Genomic DNA, 22,613 nt, shown 5'->3' with positions numbered 1-22,613 from the left:
ATAGGCTGTTAATTACATTGGTCACAGTGTCGTTATGGCACCAGTAAAACAAGGTGCTTAATTGTGTGGGTTTTATACTGCTTAAAAATTGACTTATTTATTTTGTTTTGTGTCAGACCTTTTCTGCATAAGCAATATCAACAATAAACTTTGTTACATACCAGCTAGCTCCATGTTTTAAAATGCTTAGATAGAAATTTTGGTCTGAAGACAAACAAGAGTTAGAAGTCACTAAGATTGTTCCCATCACATTTTCTTCTAATTGGGAAACATGGATTTGGATCATTTGGAGAAAATGTTCGTACAATAAATCTTATTTGCATTTTGTAACAATAGGTGAGTCAGAGTATAGTATTCTATATTTTGTAAACCTTGATTACACAGTTGCAAAAACTGGCTCAAAAATAACTTTAAATGCTTACAATTTTCTTTCGCTCTGTTTTGTCTTCTGGTGATTAATGTGTGAGATATACAAGTGGATGACTAATAGAAGTTCTTCCTTGGCTCAGCTAACTTTTTTTTAAAAATCCAATCAAAATACACAGACTGAAGAAGCAAAAAGACCTTTCAGTCCAACTCTGTCCTCAAAGGCCAAATTATGAGAATCAATAACTCAGACAAATTACTGTCTTGTATATTCTGATATGATCTATACTTAATGCACTATACACTTAAATCCTACCTATTTGTATCTAGTGAGAAGACTTCTTGTTACTGAAAAAGAATTCCTCTAATAACATAGCACCAGGACCGATGAACTTGACTTTCATTAAGAAGGCCGCTGGAGTAGAATTGTTCTACACTCAACCAAAAACAAAGAAGAAAGTTAAATGAATGCTGCTTTGATACAGTCTCTTCATTCTTCTTACTATTCTTGATAAAAACCATATTTGATTTATTTACAAAGTGCTTCTACTTTTTTTGTGGTTTTGATCTAGTCCCTTACCTTCCCCGTTTCACTTCCTTTCCCAAATAGTTTTTCCTCTCATACTGTGCTTGTTCCATCTTTGAGCTAAATAATGATATGCACTGTTGGGGGCAGAGAAAGAGGGCTACACAATGGCCTGGATAACAACAGCTGATGAGAAGTGATGTGAGAGTAAGTCTGTGTGACTGGAACAGCCAAAACTGTCTGAGAGGATTTGCCCAGTGATGCTGCTGAAGATGATGATGACCATCATCCAGATTGAAGAGCAACTAGGGAATTACAAAAAGACTTTTGAAACAGTGAAGAGGTACCTTGAAAAGAAGTATGAGAGACTCATGGAAAGTATGCAACAATCGTGAGGGACCTTGGAGTAAGAAGAGGATAACAGAGCAGCAGTTTAAATCCATTTTGACACTGGCAGGAGTTGTCCCAGCATGTGACTTCTGGGGTACCCACAGGCAGCATGTGCAAGTATGGGAACCTGCACCCCCAGAATTGGAGGGGTCTTACAGCTGTGAGCATGTGTGTGTAAAAAGAACTTTTTATCATTACTTATAAAAGGGTGTTTACAAATTTGTAGATCTCTATTAACATTTTTTCAGTGTGCTACTGTTTTATCTGTTTTATTGCTGAAATTGTGATCCTCTGTGATTAGTTCACTGTTTACCAGTTAATGACATCTCATTAATAAATCAATAAACCACTTTAATCCCAGTCTGATTTATGCCATGTGAGTTGAGTGTGTTTTTATGATGGTAAATATTGTATCTAGAAGCTTTCTTTGATGAAATCAAAGATTAAAGTAATTAAATTGTAGATTATTTGAGCTGTGCAGTATAGTGACATTTTCCCTTTTTGTTAGAAATTGTGAGGTACACCTTGTGGGAGAGAAAAAAAATAATTCTAAAAAACTTTCTCCCTCCTCAGACATCTCTATTTGACTTGCCTTTTCTGAAAGTCATAATTTTCATCATTGTAACTGTTACAATGTCTACTAGAGGAAGGACAAGGGAAGAAGTACAAGCTAGAAAGTATAAATAAATAATAGATAAAGTATAAATTATAAAGTGTAATTTTTTTCTCTGACACTGTAAAATAGGGACTAGATTCTTAGAGAACTTGCTTAATCTAGGCTCATTTTATACCGTTGAGGGTCTAGCCTCATATACCTCAGTGCTGTTCAAAGTCAGGACCTTGAAAACCTTCCAGTTCTCAAATACAGGTGTTCATTGTGTTCTACTGAGGTATAAACAATTGAAGAAACAAATCATATAACGGTATGTAGGCCTATTACAAGTCAAGATGAATTACAAAAGAGTATGATGGCATGAAAGTGATAAAGGATTATGACTTTATATGCTGCTAGTGCTGAACTACAATTATCTTAGCCAAGAACAAGCGATTATTCAAAATAAAACATAATTTGCTCTAAATGTGGACTACTCAGAATATATGGGGTGTAAGTCTTCCACTGATGTAAAATGGTTTGGCTGAAAGGGTAAATTTTCAGAATCAGCATGACCTTTTCATTTTCCTGAGTTATCAGCCAGCTGCTATAGCATGGATAATTTTTTCAGGCACTTTAAAAATGAGTCTGTAGAGACAGAAACTGTCTTGAAATTTTACTCTAAGCCTCTCTACTTTCAACAGTCATGATTTTTTTGTGTCATGAGATATTTTGTATCATGCTCTCCTGTGAATTAGAAGACAATGATTTAGGGTCAGTGGGAAGAGCCTGGTAAGACTGTTCCCCTCTGTTCTGGTCCCAGGTGTGTTTGGCAGCACTGCCACAGGTGGCTGGTGATGGGGTGGCCGTGAACTGCTACATACCAGTTACGATGGCTTCCAGCTGGCCCAGTGGCAGAGAGAACCAGGAGAAAAAAAAGACAACATATGCCAAGATTAGTCACCAGAGAAGTATACGGTGCCCTGTATTGAGAGAGACTGCAGCCGTTAAGTTGGGCGCTCTCCACACAGAAGGAATGGTTCCCGTCTGAGGGAAGTGCCTCCAAAATGGCTGCCAGAACAGTGATACTGCTGAGGGAAGTGCTGCCACAGCTGCTGCCATGCCAGAGCACAGACATTCCTGAGGGAAGCGTGGCTATGCTGAAGCAGGGACACTCGTGAGGGGGCTGTGGCCCACTGCTGATTGCAGACTAAAGCAGGGTCAGTGAGTACCAGAGAAGTAGAAACCTTTAGGCACCTGCCTCAACTGCTACACCATCTGTCACCTTATCAGAGGAATTTTCAGACTGGCAGCAAAAATAAGGTAATTTGAGAATGGGCAGATGGGAGGATAAGGGTTTGTCTAATCATGTTCTGGTTTTTTTCAATACCTGAATCAGTGATTAGAGGTTTATTTTAGCGGGCAGTGAATTAACTGAGGTAAAACTCCCCAACTTTGGACTGTTTGCCCTGAGATACTTGGATGAGACTTGATACAGACTTAATCTAAGCATTACCTCTTACACAAACTCCCTGTTTGGGTGGTCCTGGTGGACACTAAATAGAATGATCCAACTGTAATTACTTGGCACTAAGAATTTTCCTTGAGAACTTGCATGGAGTTGTCAGGGTGCTGTGAATCCACATCCCAGCCCTTTGTAGAGAAACAAAACTAAAATTGTATGCTTAGCAAAAATAATTTATCTATCTCTAGGTGTGGCATTGTCAATAGAAGTAGTGATCTCCTGGATTTTACTAGAACGCCTCAGCAGCAGATGGAGGGCTTCTGTAAACGTGGGGTCTGCAGGAGTGTGAGATGCAATGTGTCCTATCTCGCAGATACTGTTAGCGAGCCATTTTCCAAGTTCCTCTCCAGTCAGTAACCCAGTGAATAACTAAAAAGCCATCACCTATGGTGCCTGCTAGCTCCAGGTGGAAAGTAGGTGTACCCTTTACCTCTATATGTCTTTAGGTATGAGCATTAGAGGTTATCACTAGTAGGATAAAGGGTAATTCAAATAGTTTCAAATCCAAATGGTAATAGATTGTTCATACTGTAGCTGTCTCTGTAAGTAGTGTCTACCAACAGAGCAGCCTCTCATTAAAGGTAATACCCGCTAGAGCTTATGCTATGATTAGAATAATTGATATAGCAGTTCTATTCCATTACTGTAGATGTGTATGTGGACTGAATATCTTTGATCTTGTGCAGTGATTTAAACACAATTGTGCTGACCTCAGAGAAGTTGTAGCATTGAAGTCTGAAAGGGATGAAGGCTTATTATTAATAGGATTTAAAATATCTTAATGAAACTCACATTGACTGTTGTCTTTTTATAACTTTTTCATTTCTTAACATATGGAAGGAGGACTACAAATCAGTCTTCCCTTTCAGATATTATAAGTGATAAAAATAGTTTCAGATGGGTCCTTCTCCCCCTCCCCCCGCTTCATCGTGTGAATGAATTCTGAGTACAGGCATGGAAGAAAAATTCAAAGTACACTTGTCTTTCATTCTAATGCTTCCTGGCAAGAAAATTTATGTGGTGTGCTTATTTGTATGTTATCCCTTTTTTCATGTCATGTGACCATTCACTGCGCTGTCTCAAAATAGACGTTTTAGCAAAAGGAGCTCTTTGCTTCCTCACATATTATTAGCTATATTGGGTCATGGTGCCAATTGGATTTTAAATATGCTGGATTACAGTGGAACTCATGTGGAAGTACCTGTGACATTCACATGAACACCATGTGAATTCTTAATCATCTGCAGGTTGTAGTGAGTACTAAATGAATTATTAACATAAATGTAACAATATTCCATTTTTGTGATCAGGGCAGCTGTGTGAGTAGAAAAGTAAGCATGTCCTTGATAAAAACAGTAGGAGAACTTGTAAAATCACAATGCAGCATCTGTGCTGAAGGAAGAGATAGACTAGCACATTCACTAAGCAATTGGGGGGGAAATGAAAGCGTACAGGCAATCTGCTGGCATATTTTATGTGTGTGTGTAGGTAATAGAATGAGATATGGAATATCACACCAAAATTTAAACATGCCATCCTTAAAAAAAGTTGATCAAGACTAGAGAGCTTGTGTTATTGTTTATTTGTACATAGAAAGTACACCGTCACTGCAGGGTACACAGAACAAAAGGAGAACAAGAACAATTAGTCTTTATTGTTTTTAGAATTATGTTGCTAATGAATTTGTTCAGGGGCAACGTTTGTGGGGGGGGAAAAGAATGGAAGCCTCTTGGTGAGTAGGTCAAGGTTCTAGGTGGGGAAGACAAAATACAGGCAGTGTCAGTCAGCATTACATGATACCAAGTAGGTGGAGTTCTGGCTCTGCTGAAAAGCTTGGAGACTTCCTATTAATTTGTTTTATTATTGGTGTTTGTTTCATAAACCAAAGCTCACTGGTGTAACCGAGAAGCCTTCTATTGCAGGGTGGATTGGACTAGTCTCATGGATGAAATCCCACTCTGCTGATGCCTTGTCCTTTTCCAAGCAAGTGGGACAAAAAAGATAAAAACATTTTCACTGAAGAAAACCCAGTGAAACTGTAAAAATATTATCTTGCTGTTAGTATATTTTTCTGCCTGCTTTATAAACTCTTATAACCTTTCTCCTACACACAATAAAGAAACTTAACGTCCAAGGAGACACTAACCTCTATTTCATTTTTGTAAGAGAAACATTTTCACATTTACTTTTAAGTGATTTCAGTTGCTAGTAGTGTTTGGTGATTTATGTATTTAGAACTACTAAGGTTCTTTTGCTTTGAAATAAGCATTTGTGGAGAGTTTTGTATATTCTAGCTCATCAAAGGAATTTCTCATTAACATATGTTGTACCTGAACCTTTGAAGATACAGTGCTTATTAGATTGGCGTTGTGTACACATTTCATTATTCGTTCAATCACCTTTATGTTATATTAAACTGTTAGTCATGGAAGTGATGTGCTGTACTTTCAGATTTGGGAAGGGGATTGTTTCCAAGGAGAAATCTGGGACTTTCACATTTTATTTTTTTTAAATTTTTTTGAGGAAGAAAAGTTTCTTTTTAACGCTTGCCTTACGATCAGGTTCAAAGCTGTAGTTGAAATATCAGCAAATCAAACATATATCTGAAATATCCTTGGATCATCCAATAAGCTGACTTTCCCCCACTACAAGGAGGTCAGAAGTTCAGCTTCCCATATACCTATGAAAAGAAAATTAATTATACTTATTGAGTACTTAACTGATCAATATTGCAATAACTTTAATACTGTATTTATCAGGATAAACTTGCAATGTTAATAGTAGCATTACAGGCTTTCATCTACTGCATAAATAGAAATGAGTAATTAACACACTGCTGTGTTTTGTGACTTTTCAGATAAAACATATTACAGTTAAAAAAAACCCACAGCTACTCTAAATTGTTATAGCTCCATTAGCTCTGACAGAACAAATGTTTTGTAGATTTTGTCTTAAAACCTGTAACATCTATTTGGCATGCTCTTGCTAATACAGCCTGCAAAACAAAGATCACATTTATGTTTATTCTTTTCAGATGGATTAAAGAGAGAAACGACTTTAATTTATCATTGGAAACAGACCTTCATTAGGTTAAAATTGCTTTAACTGTAGATGTTTTATGGACTTTGGCATTTTTTATCAACATTGAAGCTTGTTCTTAACACAGGAATTTCAATCCTGCTGCAAGTTTTAGAAAGTTGAGTTGCTGATGTACTAAAAAATGCTACAAAGATTCATGAAAGCATTTACTTAGCCAGTTATTGTATATACTTTATGCAGTGAATCAGAAGGGAAAATTTCTGTATATTGCAATTCTTATCCATGTTTTCTGAGGAAACTTAAACTGAACACTTAATTTTATAGACTATTTATAGACTATTTTAGATTGATAGCATATTGATTGGTGGAAGAAGTTTTGCGCCTTTAGTAAATTGACTTTATCCGTTAGTCTGTCCTTACCCTCAGTTACACTGTGACACTAAGGTTTATTAGTATTTGTGTAAGGTGTTCTTGGCTTGTTTTTAAAGGCCACCTCTGTTAGGCATTTAATTTTACTAGCCTGAATTTATATCACTAGTTCCTGTAGAGTGCCATAATGTAGAATGTGAATGTGACATGAATAAATGTATAGCATATATGCTGTATATAATGATTAGGATTATCCAGAGTTTTAAATGTTTTTTTTCCTCTGTGATTTTAAAAAGGACAAAATTTTTCAAAAGTGCAAAAGATTTAGCCTCTGAAAATTGTTTGCTTCAGGAATTTTTATTTAAATGTTTTTGAAAATCTTGACCCAAATGTATAGAGTTAGCTTGTACCTTAATATTGTATATCTAGACATAACAAAGTAGCAGCAGCTTAGCAGATCAGATCAAGTAGGAATGCTCTTAATAGCAAAGATATGTTGGTGACTCTCTTGTTATCTGTTTTTGATCTTGATCTGTATTATCAGACCTGGCAATTGGCACTGCTTAAGTTGTAATATCTCCAAGAAACTCTCTCTTTTAAAAAATAAATTAGCATAAAATTAAATTGAACTTTTTAATGATTTGTAAGTTTATGTAAATGAGCAATTTAAAAAAGAACTTTATGTAATCGGACACATTCAGTACTCAAGCCTAACATTAAGTGTTCTCTGCAAATCTTATTATGTGCAGCTCATGAAAGTGTAATTAATATATTAATTTATAAGCAGATACCAATCTAAATACCAAAGCATTTTTATTCAGAAAATTCCTTTTCACTTTTGAATTGGTATTGGGGAAAAAAATGTGAAAGAAAACTTCATAGGGTCAGAAGGAGAGGCATTCAAACTCTCATGAATAACATTATTTTGACTGTTCTTAGCAGATGTGCTTTCAGTTGTCTCTGTTTCCAGGACATTCTGTGTAAATAAATGCAGATTTTTTTCAAATATTTTTTTAGTATCTGTTTTAGCATGACTGTTCAGTGTAAAATATGTATGATTAAACAACTTTGTTCTGAATTGGACTGCAAAGAGAGTAAATTTCAGTTAAAATATATTGATCTGGTCTCTTCTCTTAATCCTATACTGTAAAGGCATCTGTACAGCCTTGCATTATTTCAAGAGCACGCTTAAGGCATGAACATAAGAATAAAATGAACACAAAATAGATCACTTGATATATTTTGTCTCTTTGAAATCAAAGCTATAAATCGAAACCTTGAGAGTGGACTCCAGATAGAAATGAGGAAGAAGAAAGAAAAAGGACAGAATTCTTGTGTAAAGAAAAGTATAATATGCTTCTATATCAAATTCAGTGAATATTGTTAATACAGATAATAGAAAAATGAAGATGGAATCTATGCTAAAATTCTATTTTCAAATTACTTTGTTTTACAAGGTTCCAGCTACTTTCTTTGTTGTTCTGCAAAATTACAAAAACTGCTGTAAAATGCAAACAGAAATCTTTTGAGAAATGTTTGTCAAAATATGAACAGATCATATTAGACCAATGCAATCTATTTTAAAACTTTGATTTTCACATAACTTTTCTGAAGTTTGAATATACACTGCTTAAACTGTTTGTATTATCTAGCTATAACTAAAAATGAAGCAAAAATAACTCCATCTGAGATTGTGGTATCGTAAAGTAAATACCTACAATATTTTCTACTGGTCAGTTATAATTATCTTAAGTCATATATTTAGACAGATCATAAGACAGACAAATGGAGAGGGACAGTGGACTTAAATATTCATTAATTTTAATCAATTATTTTTAATTAATTAATTTTAAAAATTAAAGTTAATACTTAATTACAACCTGATACATTAATTTTCCAGAAAGTTCACATGTAATACATGTGTAGGAAGAGGTACAGGAAACCATATTTTCTAAGTATAAATCGTAAAATGAAATATTTCAAGGATTCAAATAAGGTATTGAGGGCAAAACGATTTTTTAAATATATATTGTAGTTTTCATAACAAGGATAACTGCACAATGTTCTTGTCCTGTATTTAACAATGAAAATTCTGGTGTTGAAAGCATACATTTTAACTGTCAGGAACTTCTGGTGACTAAAAGGGATGGAGGGGAGGACAGAAATATCATCCCATATTTTTTGTTGTTATTCCTTTAGCTAATAGTTTCTCAATTTTACATGTTCATACAAACCCAGTAGCTGAAGATGAGCATACCATATGTGGGGCTGTCAAAAGCAGTTTGCCAAGCAACCTGATTATTTAAATGTTTTGATATATTCTCTTACCATTCAGAGTTCTCCAAATAAATAAACCTTACCAGTTATCTAAATCACTGATGATTTTTGGGTTAATGGATTTGTATAATGAATTATTATTTACAAATAAAATTATTAACTATTATAATGATCTCGGTGAGCTACAGGAGTATTATAAGTTTGTTAAAATTGTAATTTATTTGCTATGCATTTTGAACGGATCAACAAGCATAATCTGACCTCTGAATAAGCAGGGAGTAAATATGTGGGGGTTTAGTCTGGGTGACTAGTGTAGTCATAAATGTCTAACTGTCATAATTTACATTGGACTACATGATAGAAAAAAAGGGCCACTGCTATAATTTTCAAATAAAGAACACCTGATCATAACATGATAAAAATTTTCCACTTGTTATTCAGTGTATGGTCAGTTGGTTTAACATGTAATATAGTTTGACATTCATTTAAAATCCTTATAAAATCCTTTTCAGTTTGTGAGTGATCATTTTGAGTGCACTATCCATACATGATTTTGTGTCATCTTTCCATTTCTTTAATGTCCATTGTATTTGTTCTTTGTGGATTAACTTTTAGAAATCCAGGTTGCTATTTACCAGTCGCTATCAGTTGAAGTACTAAGTGAAGGTGAGAATAGACTTTGGCTTGAGAGGTATTGAAATATGTTTCAGTGCTGGATAATAACAGACCATAACCGAGGCTGCTCGATGTTGTAGTTTACAATAGTTTCAGCACTGATGTATGTTTCTGTTGTCTTCTTTCCCTTCATTCCTCCCCTTGGGTCTGAAGAAATCGTATTTGGATTTTTCAGGGACAGGCTTTGAAAACTTGCTCTTTCTTTTTTGCCTTGCTGTTTTTACCCACACTTGTTGCCCCCAAAAAATTTAGAAAGGAACCAAATATGAGCATCTAGTGGCAACAGGCAGCAGATCCTTGAATTTCAAATGCTAGAAAGGAGAGAGGGAATTCTATCCCTACTGTGCATTAACACAAGGCCACAGTGATAAAATGACTCTTGTTCCTTTCTTCTTGCTACTGTGGAAGGTCAAGAAGCTTAGCTAGTAAATGTTTTTGACATTACATGCTTCAAACTCTGTTGCTTTTGATAAGATGCTTATTACAGTTTTACTTTCATCCTTCCTCCTTCCATCCTAAAATTACACATGAATATTCAAGGTCAAAATTGAGAAATGTCAGACATAAATTAATTTATTGTGTCACCTTAATGCATGCTTTAGTTGCATTCTATTCTTTACTCCTTAGCAAGCCCCAACCTCATTCAGCACACAAAATAGATGTACTGTGGGAAAGAATGAAAGGTAGAATACTTAAATTGATTGATTAAAATTTCTGTAATGCTTTGCACTGAAAAAGTGAAATAACATGAAAAATGTTGATTTGGCCTAGTAGAAATATTTAGCTTTGAATAAAGGAAGAAGTTGCATGCAAATTAAAATAACATTCCTGGAACTAATGGGAGACAAATATTTGTAAATAATCAGTGACATCAATTAGCCATATGCAGCAAAATTCTTGAATGCATAGGTTACTATTATGCTAAAACTATTTAGTAAATGCTTATGTAATTTTTGTGGTTCTTTGGTGAGTAGCTCTGGACTAAAGAATTGCAGTTCTAATGATTATTTTTACCAGAAAACCTCTGCACCTGATAACAAGTTTATACAGAATTGTAATTGCTTCTGCTCAAACGTAGCCCATAGAGTTTTGCACGTGTCCATGTGTCTCATCCCGTGTGTCCTGTCCCGTGTCGTCACTGTGTCACACCCCCACACCCCCCCCCAAAAAAAACCCCACCCTTGACTATTGCATTGGATGTGTATCTAAAGATGGAAGACTACTCATTGCAGACTAAATAGAAGAGATTCTCTGTTGGTAAGGATCTGACATTGCAGATACTGAAAAAGAAACAGTCCTAAATACTTGAAAAGTTCAAGTAAACATCTCAGATGGTGCACACAATGTCTGTAAAACAACAAATAGCCTATTACTGTATTTAGTAATTAGTTTTTGAGTACTTGACTATTGCGTTAACTTCCCTGACAGAATAGTTTAAATGCAAGACATATAATTGAATTATACCCCTCTTATGAGTCCTAAGAATTCCTCCAGAATTTTGAAAAGAGTGTGATAAGGGTGGAGTAGTGTAGACTCTACAGGCAAGAGGCTTTTCTTTTCTTTTGAGATATATAGTCATATTCTTTTATCACTTTAAGAGACAATATCTACACAGATTTGGGCTAAACAGAAACAGAAGTATCATACTTAGAAGATTAATGAATTATTTCACAAAAATATTTCAAACCCATCAAGAAGTGCTGCAAATACCAATATGTTGGTGGGGAAGAACCAATAATCTAGAAGACTCAAGAGCCACAGATTATGGATATCAATTATATCAAGAAAGCCAAAAATTACCGTCATTTGAAATCTAGCATTGAGTTATGAATCACAGTAACTCCAAACTTTTGGAAAATAAAGGCGCTTTTTTTTTTCTGGAATAGCACATCCTAGAAGTCAGGACTATTTCCAGAACTGGAGACTTGAAATAGAGCTTTTTTAACACTTTTTTTTTGGCAATTATACAGTGTTTTAACAGTTATCATCCCTAATTTTTTTTTTGCTTCAGGGATCTTTTTAATTAGGTTCAATAGTAAATAAGGCAAACAGTCCATGAACTCAAGATTCACAAAGTATTTATAATTGGATTATATCACTTTTATGATTGGATCTTTTCTTTCTAATGCAAATTTATTTTCCATTTGGGAACTGTCTGGAGCAGCTAATGATTGCCTCAAACTTATTTATTCTTAGATATTATCCAATTTGGAAAATGTTTCCTGAGATACAATTAAACATTCTATTTCAGACTTAACATAGTAAAGATGAGGAAAAATATAACCAACCAACCAAAAAACCCCAAGTAGTACAGCAAATACAGTAATAAATTGATTCTGAATAACCCACATATATGAAATAGGTAACCCTGGGAAACAGTTTTGGCTCAGAGACTATCAGTTTTCTGAAAGAAAGGGTATTTGTGCAGGAACTAGGACAACTAATTCTCTTACTTAATCTTCCTATTCTTCACCAATTCTTTCTCTCACCTTCCATGACAGAACCTTCTTACATGGTTAACACAAAGGTGAAAATTTATAGTTCCAGATTCTCGTTCAATGTTGATATCCTGGTGTCTCTTGCTTAAACTAAAGACATGCAAAGAAGGTTCATGTAATTCTCCTGTAGTTGATTTGTTTGTAAAAGGCTAAAGTATTATCAGCTATGCCAGATACTATTGCTAGTAATATATTTCTGAGAGGTGTAGTGTTCCCTCTAGAATTAACCGGACTACACAGATTTGGCAGACATTCCCAAACTACTTCCCCAGAGGGTTATATGCAGTTCTTTGATGCCACTTTTCAGAACAAGCTCCAAGGTATGCAGCCAGGCAATTTAGTATATTATTTAAGAAATAATGGTAACCCAGAAACAGTTTCTGATTTAAGTTTTGCTCCCCAGATGCTGATCACTTGCCATTATAGAGTACAAGATTTCCATGTTTCACTTGCAGGGGATTACTTCTAAATAGTGTTTAGAAATATTATTATTTAGATCCTGTAAATATTTCTGAGACCTTAAGATGGCATTAGAGATCTGGACTGATTAACATAAAATGGACAAATTTTCCTCATGTCTAACATCAGGGTTTCAGAAGAGCTCTGGAAGGCTCAGGTAGCAACATGTTAACACTATAAACCTTTACAAAAATCTAAGTAAAAACTATGTAGACTGATCCACAGAGATATAACTCAAGTAACATTAATATTTCGAGTATGAAGATATTTGTTCTTTAATAACACAAAGGAATCTCTCAGATAATAAATGTCTATACCTAGATATTATTTCATTATAGATTTCTTGATATAGGGTAAGACTGAAATTAGATCATTCTACTAAACCTTAATTGGCAGAATTTCAAAAAGTATATAATCCTGTATGAGTGATTTCACTGCTGTTTTGCAATCATTCTTACTACTATCCTTCTTACTGGTATCTGGAGATAGAACTGCTGGAGGAAAGGGTAAACATTTTGCTGATCAGAGGTTGTTGAGTATTCACACTTGAAGATATGAAAAACTTGAATACTTAAGGTCCTGCAGAATCTGCTCTAATTTAAATTAACCTTAATAATGTGAGTGAAGGCTAGTAAACAGAAGAACATTATTCACCTATACAATACCCATAGATAGGGTAAAGGAGCAAGTCACCATACGAATCATAAATACCACTGACCAAATAATTATTTTTTGCCCAGTGAAATAAGTGGAAAGTTGAACTAGTCAAATGCAGCTTAAGCTGAAGAAAATGTTTTCTTCCACAAAGTTTAAACCAGCAGCTGTTGATTCCCTCAACAACAATTCCACAAGTTTTTAGAAAAGAAAGATAGTATTTCCATAGACTTTTACTACTTACCTATAAAATCACTGTATACTTCAGGACATACCCTGGAAGGAATGTTATTAGGATTATTTTTTGAAAGGTAGAGCTATTCTTTGCAAGAGCAGAATAAGTTTCCCTCATACTTTCTGTAACATATATTCCTTGCAACAGTAAGGAAGCAGAAGCCTAGGAATTAAACTGAGCTAACACATTCACCCAGCTAGTCTTTTCTGCCTCTGGACTGCTTTAAAATGTGAAAGAAATGGATTGATTTATAACCATGCTATAACTATGTCCTGAAAGACAGTAATTTGTCCTTTTAGAAAGTGGCAGAAAAAAACATACACTTTAAAATGTAAACATGTCATCTAAATACAGGGTTTATTGGGAAATTTTTGGAAAGACATTTAATAGCTGAACTTCCTGCAACTTCTGCTTTTCATTTGCTACAGTTGGCACAGTATTTGCTCTAGGAATTTTCTTCTTGTTGCTTGTTTACTCAAGTTAGGGTTGGGGATGCTATATTTATTAAAATAGTTCATTTTTTCCGCATACTATCCTAAACATGTGGAAATATCTTCTCCAGAAAATGATACGTGAAACTTCAGAAGAAAGTTTAAAAGAAGATCCAATAATCAAATTTGCTAATTTCCATTTAAATCAAAGTGTTAACTTCATTACTTAGTGTAAACAAACAAAACAACACACCTGCTGATGAGTGCTGTAACAGGTATGTAGATGAAGTGAAGAATTAGAACAGAAACTAGCTGTGTTTTTTGACTTTAGACATAGCTAGAGCAGGTATAGTAACTACTGCATCTTCACAACATCCAAATGAAGGCAATCCTCAGGTTCTAGCTTAAATGGCATTTAAGAAACTTTTTAAAAATGATATAGCAGCAGCAGGTGTTTTTATGTCTGCAATTTTATAAAGAAATTGGTATAAAGGGGGTTTTACAGGTCAATATCTGCCATGTATTACAAGGTGATTTAATAGGTAAAAATTAGATATCTTTTATTCAAGAAGTATGTTATTGAAATTACCAAGGGTTTTTTTTTGTTTATTTTTCAAATTATGAAAAAGCTGACCAGGGGAGTACTGCAAAAGTACCAATACTAAAAGAATGTCATCATTTAGTACAGACTGCACCAACTTGTCTGAAATATCTGGTACTCTACATTTGAAGTTAATGGGATCAAAGTTTCATTGCTACACTTACTGAATTTCAAAGAAATGAAAAAAATTTTGATATGCCACACTTGGTGCAAGTATCCTTCTCCTTTTACCAATATGGTGTCTCAAAGTGCCTTTGAATTGGAGCAGTAAGGTTGAGGACAGAATTTGTTTTATTAACATAATGAATATTTTTCTGAATTATTAACATAATGAATAGTTTTCTGAAATTATATGTCTGGATCATATTGTACTGTGAAATGAGTAGCTTGGGTTTTTTGCTATGTCATTTCATTCTTTTGAAAAATTTGATTTGTCTTCTGGTAGTCTACATTCATATGTTCTTCTGAAGTGTCATTAACAAGTCATGTTTCTTTCATGTATTTCTATCTTCCTTTTGACATTAGTTTTTGAATATAGAATTATCTTTTGACATTACTGACTTACATATCAGGCCAATTTAATATTCTCTATTACTGAACAGAATGTTGCAAAAATATTTAGTTTTATAAGTATAGAGATTACAATTCTGCACTTTATTTGTTATGCTACTAAAATATGCAAATCAACATGTTAAAAATGTCTCTTCATAAGCAAAATGGATTATACTGTGTGCTACCAGGATTAAACTTGTGCTTTACAACAATACATAGATATTAAAAATAAAAGGGAAGCTAAACTTTAAAAGGTTTCCAGCAGAGGTCTACTACATTCTTCTATGCATACAGGAGATCCTTTGTCCATTAAAATGATCTGATTCCACTGTGAAAGACAGCATAAGATTCAGGTCATCTGGGTGATGCTGAAAAACTTCAGAGCGTTTGCTGTTCTTTGGACCTGTCTTATTACACTGATGTATCTGCAAAGAATGACGCACTTTGCATTCTGTGTTTTGGTAGAAATCACTGTCACTGAATAGCCTGAACTAGAGGGAAAGAAGAAAACTTTCTCTTGTCTGTCCAGTTGTCAGAGCCAGTTTTCTGACTGAACAAAATACAAATATGATGGAATAAAATTAACATGTGCAGGAAGTATTTTAATACAGACTTTTGGTTTTACGTCATGACTGACGTACATGTTCCTTTAAAAATGCAAAAACTGTGCCATTACAACAACATACCTTTTGCTAATATAAAATCTATGCCTTCGAAACCATTTTTGTAGAAGATGGTTACGTGCCTTTAAACTTTCAAATTTTTTAAATTTTTTTTTGATCTGCAGTTCAACCACAGAATTGGCCAGAATTTTTATAATAAAAATCAGGGAGTATTATTGTTGTTAACTTGGATAATGACAATTTATGTCACTAAGTGGTGAGGCTTGTTCCAGTTTTCTTACTGGGAGAAGATTATAACTATATATATATGTCTATCTGACCTAGATCCTGAATAGTCTGGGGTCTTTCACTCCCACTTCCAGAGAATGAGAGTTTCAGTAGTAAGCTGTCGGAGTCAGAATTGAGATCACTACATGGAATATCACCAAATAAATTATATTTGAGTTGTTTTAAGTATATGATCCTAAGAGTAATAATGAAATGTTTCAAAGCCAGGAATGCAGTTTCATTTCTAATGTTAGGTTAGGTATGTTAGAAATTCCTAAATGTTAGGAATAAAAAATAGTTATCAATAGTTTAGAAATTGCCCGAGGCAGGGTAAGAGTCTAAAGACTCTATTGTAGTAGAAAAAGCATACTGGGCTTTTTTCTGACTCTTGTAACTTTATCCTTTCACTATATATAAAGAAGCTGTGGTGCCTGCAGTCTCACTAATTTAAGTTTCTTACCAATCCTATCATGCAGTGGGACAGGAAAAAAGGTTTGCGATAAATGATGCACTGATTAAATGGATGTATTGGAAAGCTGATATGTTTAATTTGTTAGTCCAAATGAATTTAGGGTTAAAGGAATGAACTAAAAGACCCAAATGGGTATAACTTTGATATATATAACACAGTCAAAGCACCATCAAATTACTGAAAGTAAGGACTTCAAGATACTGTCTTTCAGCAGGTAAACTGTTAGCCCAGGTGAGTGGTAGCCCGTTTTTGAGTGAATTTTTTGTTTTTATTTTTTTAATTCTTTTCCTTTAAATTACAGTAGATTCAGTTTGGTAAACTGATTTGTATGATTTATGGGTTTGCAGGATCCATCTATGAGTAAGCTCTGGTTTGGTGTACTAGTCATCCTCAAGTCTGACTTTATAAAACAATACTGAATACTCTGCTTATAAGTTAGTTTGATGTGGTATCGTTACCCCTTTTTTATTCACTTTGCATGTCATCTAGAATAATACTGTGAGAAGAAAAGCACTTCATTTCACTGTGCTAAATGCAAAGAGATTTCTATTTTTTTACTGGCTGTTAAGAAGTTAGAACATAGTTCTATGGAATTAACTATCTAAAGAGTTGGTAAATTTCTGGTATTTTAATTCATTTGAATATATGTAAGTCATATATATATAAGTCTTATCTGGTTTCTGAAAAAGAATAGAGGCATGTTGGATGGATTTCATGCATTGATTGCAGTCTTGTGCCAACGTACATGCTTAGAGAAACTTTCAAATGTATTAATCTTTTATAAAAATGTTTGTATAAAATTTGTTTCTTCCTGAAAATGCTGCTTAAGCAAGCAATAATTCAATCCCCTTAGATAATAATGTATGTTTCAATAGATTTCATAGGAAAACTATGAGTGCCGACAGAGATAGAATTGTATAGTTAAATAGCAGAGGTAATATACTTTTAAAGATATATTCAAATTGCTGTGCTGTAGACGGAGGATTCATGCAATCTGTGTTCAAAAATACTTTGGCAATAGTAAACACTTTTAGAAAAGGTAAAATTTACCATTTATGAAGAACTATATTATGAAGAAGAAACTTCTATAGTATGAAGAAGAAACTGAACACTCATTATTAGTCAGTAGAATTAAATTATTTGAGTAGCATCATTCAATTAATATACTCTCTTCGGTGTTCAGTATTCGGTGTTCAATGTTTAGTATTCAGAAGACAGTTCTATCTGTCTGCATTTTGGTGAAATTGAATAGTTTTCCTGGGATAAGTATTAATTACAGGTTACAGTAAAAGCACCTTCTGTTAGCACATGTGCTGATAGTTCTTTATAATACTAGTCTGTGGAACACGTAAAGAACTGAATGTGTACAAATCACTGCTATCCTCTAATGTGCAAATCACCGCTAATCTTTAATGTGATATTTCCTGTGCCATATGTACCAATGTTATGTTCAAACACATGAATCTCAATGTCAGCAAAACTTGAGAGACTAATGTTTGTTTCTTCTTACCAATTGGCGTCAGTGCACAGACTTTCTGTAATATCCTGTGGTCACTGCAGTTTGTGTTGGTATGATAGTATGCAAGCTTTAAATAGATAAATCTTAAAAGTATTGATGATTAGTAACAGCTTCCATTAGATTGAGAAAACAAAATTTGTTTTGTATAAAAGGAATTTTCATACCATCAAGACCTTACAGAAGTAGCTTTATCAAGGTCACAAAATGAGTTTGGGGGAGCTGAAACTAAATACTCAGACTTTCAGTTAGTCTATGACTATATCCAGAGACACAACGAGATCACTGGAATACAGAGGAAGGTGAAGAAGAGAAGTAAATGAGTCCTTACTATTTAGCTATAGTATAGGTACTTCTGGCTGTTGACGACAAATGTTTACATAAAATTTTGCATTTACAGGTTTTTCTTGATAGTACTGTGTTATTTTTCTTTAACAGGGTGTTACTCGATAGCAAGAACCTTTTTACACGTGCTGTCTTAGGGAATGTAACTTCCTTCTGTTCTCATAGTCATCACAGATTAAATCTTTGATTAGATCTGGCACAAGTAACTTATCTTTACTGAGAGGGAAAACTTAATCTGAGTTGTTTATTCGTATATTTTTAATAAAGTGTGAAAGGTGAGACAAGTTTATCAAATGCACACCAAGGTTGCATGGGGGAATATTCCTCTATATGATATGTCATGTGAGAGGCAATTAAATTTTCTTCATTATTTTATTTAGTTTTGGAAAACCATTTTTGTATCCTTCAGGTTTCCTGGATTTTTTTTCTGTGTCTAAGTCTATGCAAAATGCATATGGTATGTTTCATAGGTTAATGTAGTGTCTTTGTCTTTTTAAGCACTAAATTAGGCCTTTTAATTGTCATCTTCCAGAAATAATATATATATATATATAGAGAGAGAGATACACACAATGTTCTTCACCTCAGAGTATAAATACTCTGGGATTGCTTATTGTTATAATTTCTATCATAATTTTGTGATCCTGTAGCATAGCTGGAAAAAACACAGGAAACAAAGTGTAATCCCTTTGAAAATACTTCTCTGTAGAGTTGACTGTGTGTATTCTTGATATGTAGATAATTGTTAAACATGAACAGAGAAATATAGTAGATAGCACTTCAAAGTTTATTTTCTCATAAACTATTAAATTTGTTAACTTTTGAAGTGGTGGGGTGGTTTTTGTGGTTTGGTTTTTTTTTTTTTTCTGGGAATTTAACAGGTGATTTTTCACCAGGTTTAAATACATACTTTTTTACTTATTAAAATCTATTCATCCAGTAATATGATTATACCAGTGGCTAGAATAACAGAAGAGCATACACAAGTCTTCTCCAGAACAAGGTTTATGCTCAAGTATTTGAAAAAACATATTAATGAAAGTTTATACTTATGTGTTGTCATGAAATTATCTTTCTTTGTTTGATTTCTGAAATACTAAACGTCTGCAGTCAACTGCCCAAGGCAGCTATCAGCATGTTCAAATAATGTCCAGCATGTACATGTAAGACACCAGCTGTACATTTTTTGTACATACTTTATTTTACGTTCAAAGATCTTGCGTCTAGCAAAACCAAGTCATGTCTGTCACCTCTTTTACAATTGGTTTGGTAGATTTATGTAGCCTTTCCTAGGTTATGTTTTCCTGAGTACCAGGGCAGCATCAGAAATGGTACCTTGCAGGGTGTGCTGTGAGCAGATGAGATGCACAGGTGAAATTCCAGTAATTTTTCAATAGTGGAGAACAGAAATTACTCATGAAGAGCTTGCTCTTTGATCAAGAGTGGAGTTGAACTTGAAAATTATGAACTCACTGAGGGGGAAATCACCAAGTAGTTCTTGCTACTGGGAAGTAATGTACTACTGTTGTTGTTCTGGAGATGCATCTCTATAACTATCCCCTGCATATGTTCTGATCAGTTCCCTTTGTTCCCTGCAGAAAATCATGTTACTAGGGAGATGATAAGAACCAGTAATGCATCTTTACCCAGATGAATCTGAGAAAAAAAGTAGAAGGAAAGTCCTGCTCTTGTGTACACATGCATGCATGTGCACATGCAAACACACAGAGTGCTGCTTTCATGTAAAGGCATATGTCTATTGTGAGACAACATATGATCTGAATTAAAATTCATCTAATACGTGATTTATTGTAACTCCAAAACAGAGTGTGGAAATTGTCTATTTTCTAGTTAGAAAATTCTAGCTGGAAGACAGCAGGAAAAGTGGAATCTAGCTTTTTTGGTTCCATAAATAAAAAATTTTCACTAAAATGGTCTTATTTGTAAGGGGAATTCAGAATAATATTTATTATTACCATTTAACTCACAGGAAAAACATGAGGAAAATTTTTTTTGTAAGATTTAGCCAATCTAGAAAAAGATTATTTGCTGATACTTGTTCATCATGAACAGACCTTCATTTTATTTCAATGCCAGTTATATGCATTTAGCTAAAGACTTTTAGAAGTTATGCATTAAAAAATGGTTATATTAAATGTTGTTTAACTTGACTAATAAAAAAGGAAACTGTTTACAAGAAACAAGTTCACTTAGAAAACTCATTGAAATATTTCCAGACTTTTTACGTTAATCATTAATTGACATTGTTCAGGGACTTTTCTAAAAAAAAAAAAAAAAATTTGAAAAAATTAAAAGAATAAATATATTGGTCATAAAATTGCGGAGACATTATGTTTCACAACAGTTTCACAACAGTATCATGGGTTTGACTTTAATGATTTTGATTGAAACTATAGGAGTTATAATTGTAAACTTTCTATTGCTGAAGTATACAGACAGTAAAAGCTACTAAAACAAAACACATACTTTTATAGCTAGAATGGAGCAGCAGCATGTAATGAGTCTGCTGAGTGCTTAAACAGTATACAGTTCCACAGTGAAATGCATATTACAGGCATTATAAATCAATTTGTGTAATGGAAAACAAACTACAGGTAGTTGCTATTTGGAATTTATGTGTTTTTATTTTTTGTTGCTGTCCTTACAAACGTAATGGGAAAGTCAAAAGAACATGTTATGTCAAGTAAGCACACTGCGGGCAGTCATAAAGGTGTTTAAATGACCATCTCAAATGTATGTGATTAGTAGAAATAAGTTGCAAAATATTTTGTACTTATTCTATAAATACACTTAAACCAAACAAACCTTCTAATCAATCAATATGACCTTTATTTTTCTGATCCTAACGTCATGAATGTCAGCAAATTTGCAAAACTATTGACACAGTCTATTTCTGGCTTTACTCTGTGATATAGTCTGTGCCCTTTACTTATCAGCTTTACCATCAGTCTGCAACTTGTGACCCAACTGAATTTTCTTCAGAATTTATGACATTCAGATGCTTGGTATTACCGCTTCATTCTTGTTTATGTCATGTGAAAGAGAACTGTGTACAAACAGGGACTTTATTTCATCTACTGACTTTTTCAAGAGAATTCTTTGATATTGCTATAACATTTAAATGTAAAATGCATATCTGTGAATTATAGTTTCCCTTTCTCAAAGAGAAATAAGATCCTGCATTACAGCAGTTGACTGTATAAGCTACTGCAAGGTGAGAGGAAACAAAAAAAGTACAATTAAGTGAGTAATTCATGGAGGAACAGGAAGGATGAAACCTTCTAGGGACCAGAATAGTAAATTCAGGTTTAGTTCTCTTAAACGGTCATGAGTGTCTCTGAAATAATGTATGCCTAGTTGTATTAGTCAAAATTCCACAAGTTAAAGATTAAATATAAGCTAATTTGGCCAGATTTAGAGCAGAGATTTGCATCTGATTTTTCACTTCCCCAGGTAAGTGTCTCTAGAACAACTGTCTGACTATTCTATGATTGTTTGCTTTCTGGTTTGCTGATCCAGACAGTTTTTTCTCAGTGTTTTATTTTTGGTAGTCTATATCAGTTTCAACAAGAAGTTTCCATTTCAATTGATTAATATTTTCTGTAGTTAAAAAAACATTTTGTAAATGAAAAAAATAAAGCTGATCTTTCCACACAGTGTTTTCAGAGCTGTTGGTGGGGCTTTATTTGGTATTTTTGTTTGTTTTTTAAACATCTCTGAAATGTCTTTAGCTAGCAGTCATGTTTTAGATTTGCTTTGTAAGTCTTTTTTTAACTATCACTTACCTAAGCTGAATAGTTTCATATAACAGGGTATTTCTGAAGCTAGTGGCACTGTTTAGGTAAAGAAAGCTGTAAGAGAACAATGCAGTCATAACAAAGAGATTTGAGAACTGTACTGAAGGCAAAGAAATTGAGGGTAATGAAATTCATCAGGGAGGTGAAAAGGAGATGTGTATGCCTGAGGTTTATGTATTTCCATGTGAAATGTTTTGAACTTCAGGTTTTTTGATGTACCTTGAAGCTGCAACATATGTATGACAGTGTTAGGTTCATCAGATGCTAGGGAGAAGATGTTAATGTACTTAGGTACAAAATGTTCAAAGTTGGAACCTGAAAGGTGAGCCTTTTTTTTTTTTTTTTTTAGATTTAGGTATTCTGTGTGGAAAACTTTGGTCTTA

This window comes from Strix uralensis, chromosome 8 (assembly GCF_047716275.1).
Source record: "Strix uralensis isolate ZFMK-TIS-50842 chromosome 8, bStrUra1, whole genome shotgun sequence".
NCBI lineage: Eukaryota > Metazoa > Chordata > Aves > Strigiformes > Strigidae > Strix > Strix uralensis.
The sequence above is the reverse complement of the archived record's forward strand: the minus strand, read 5'-3'. Positions refer to the sequence as shown.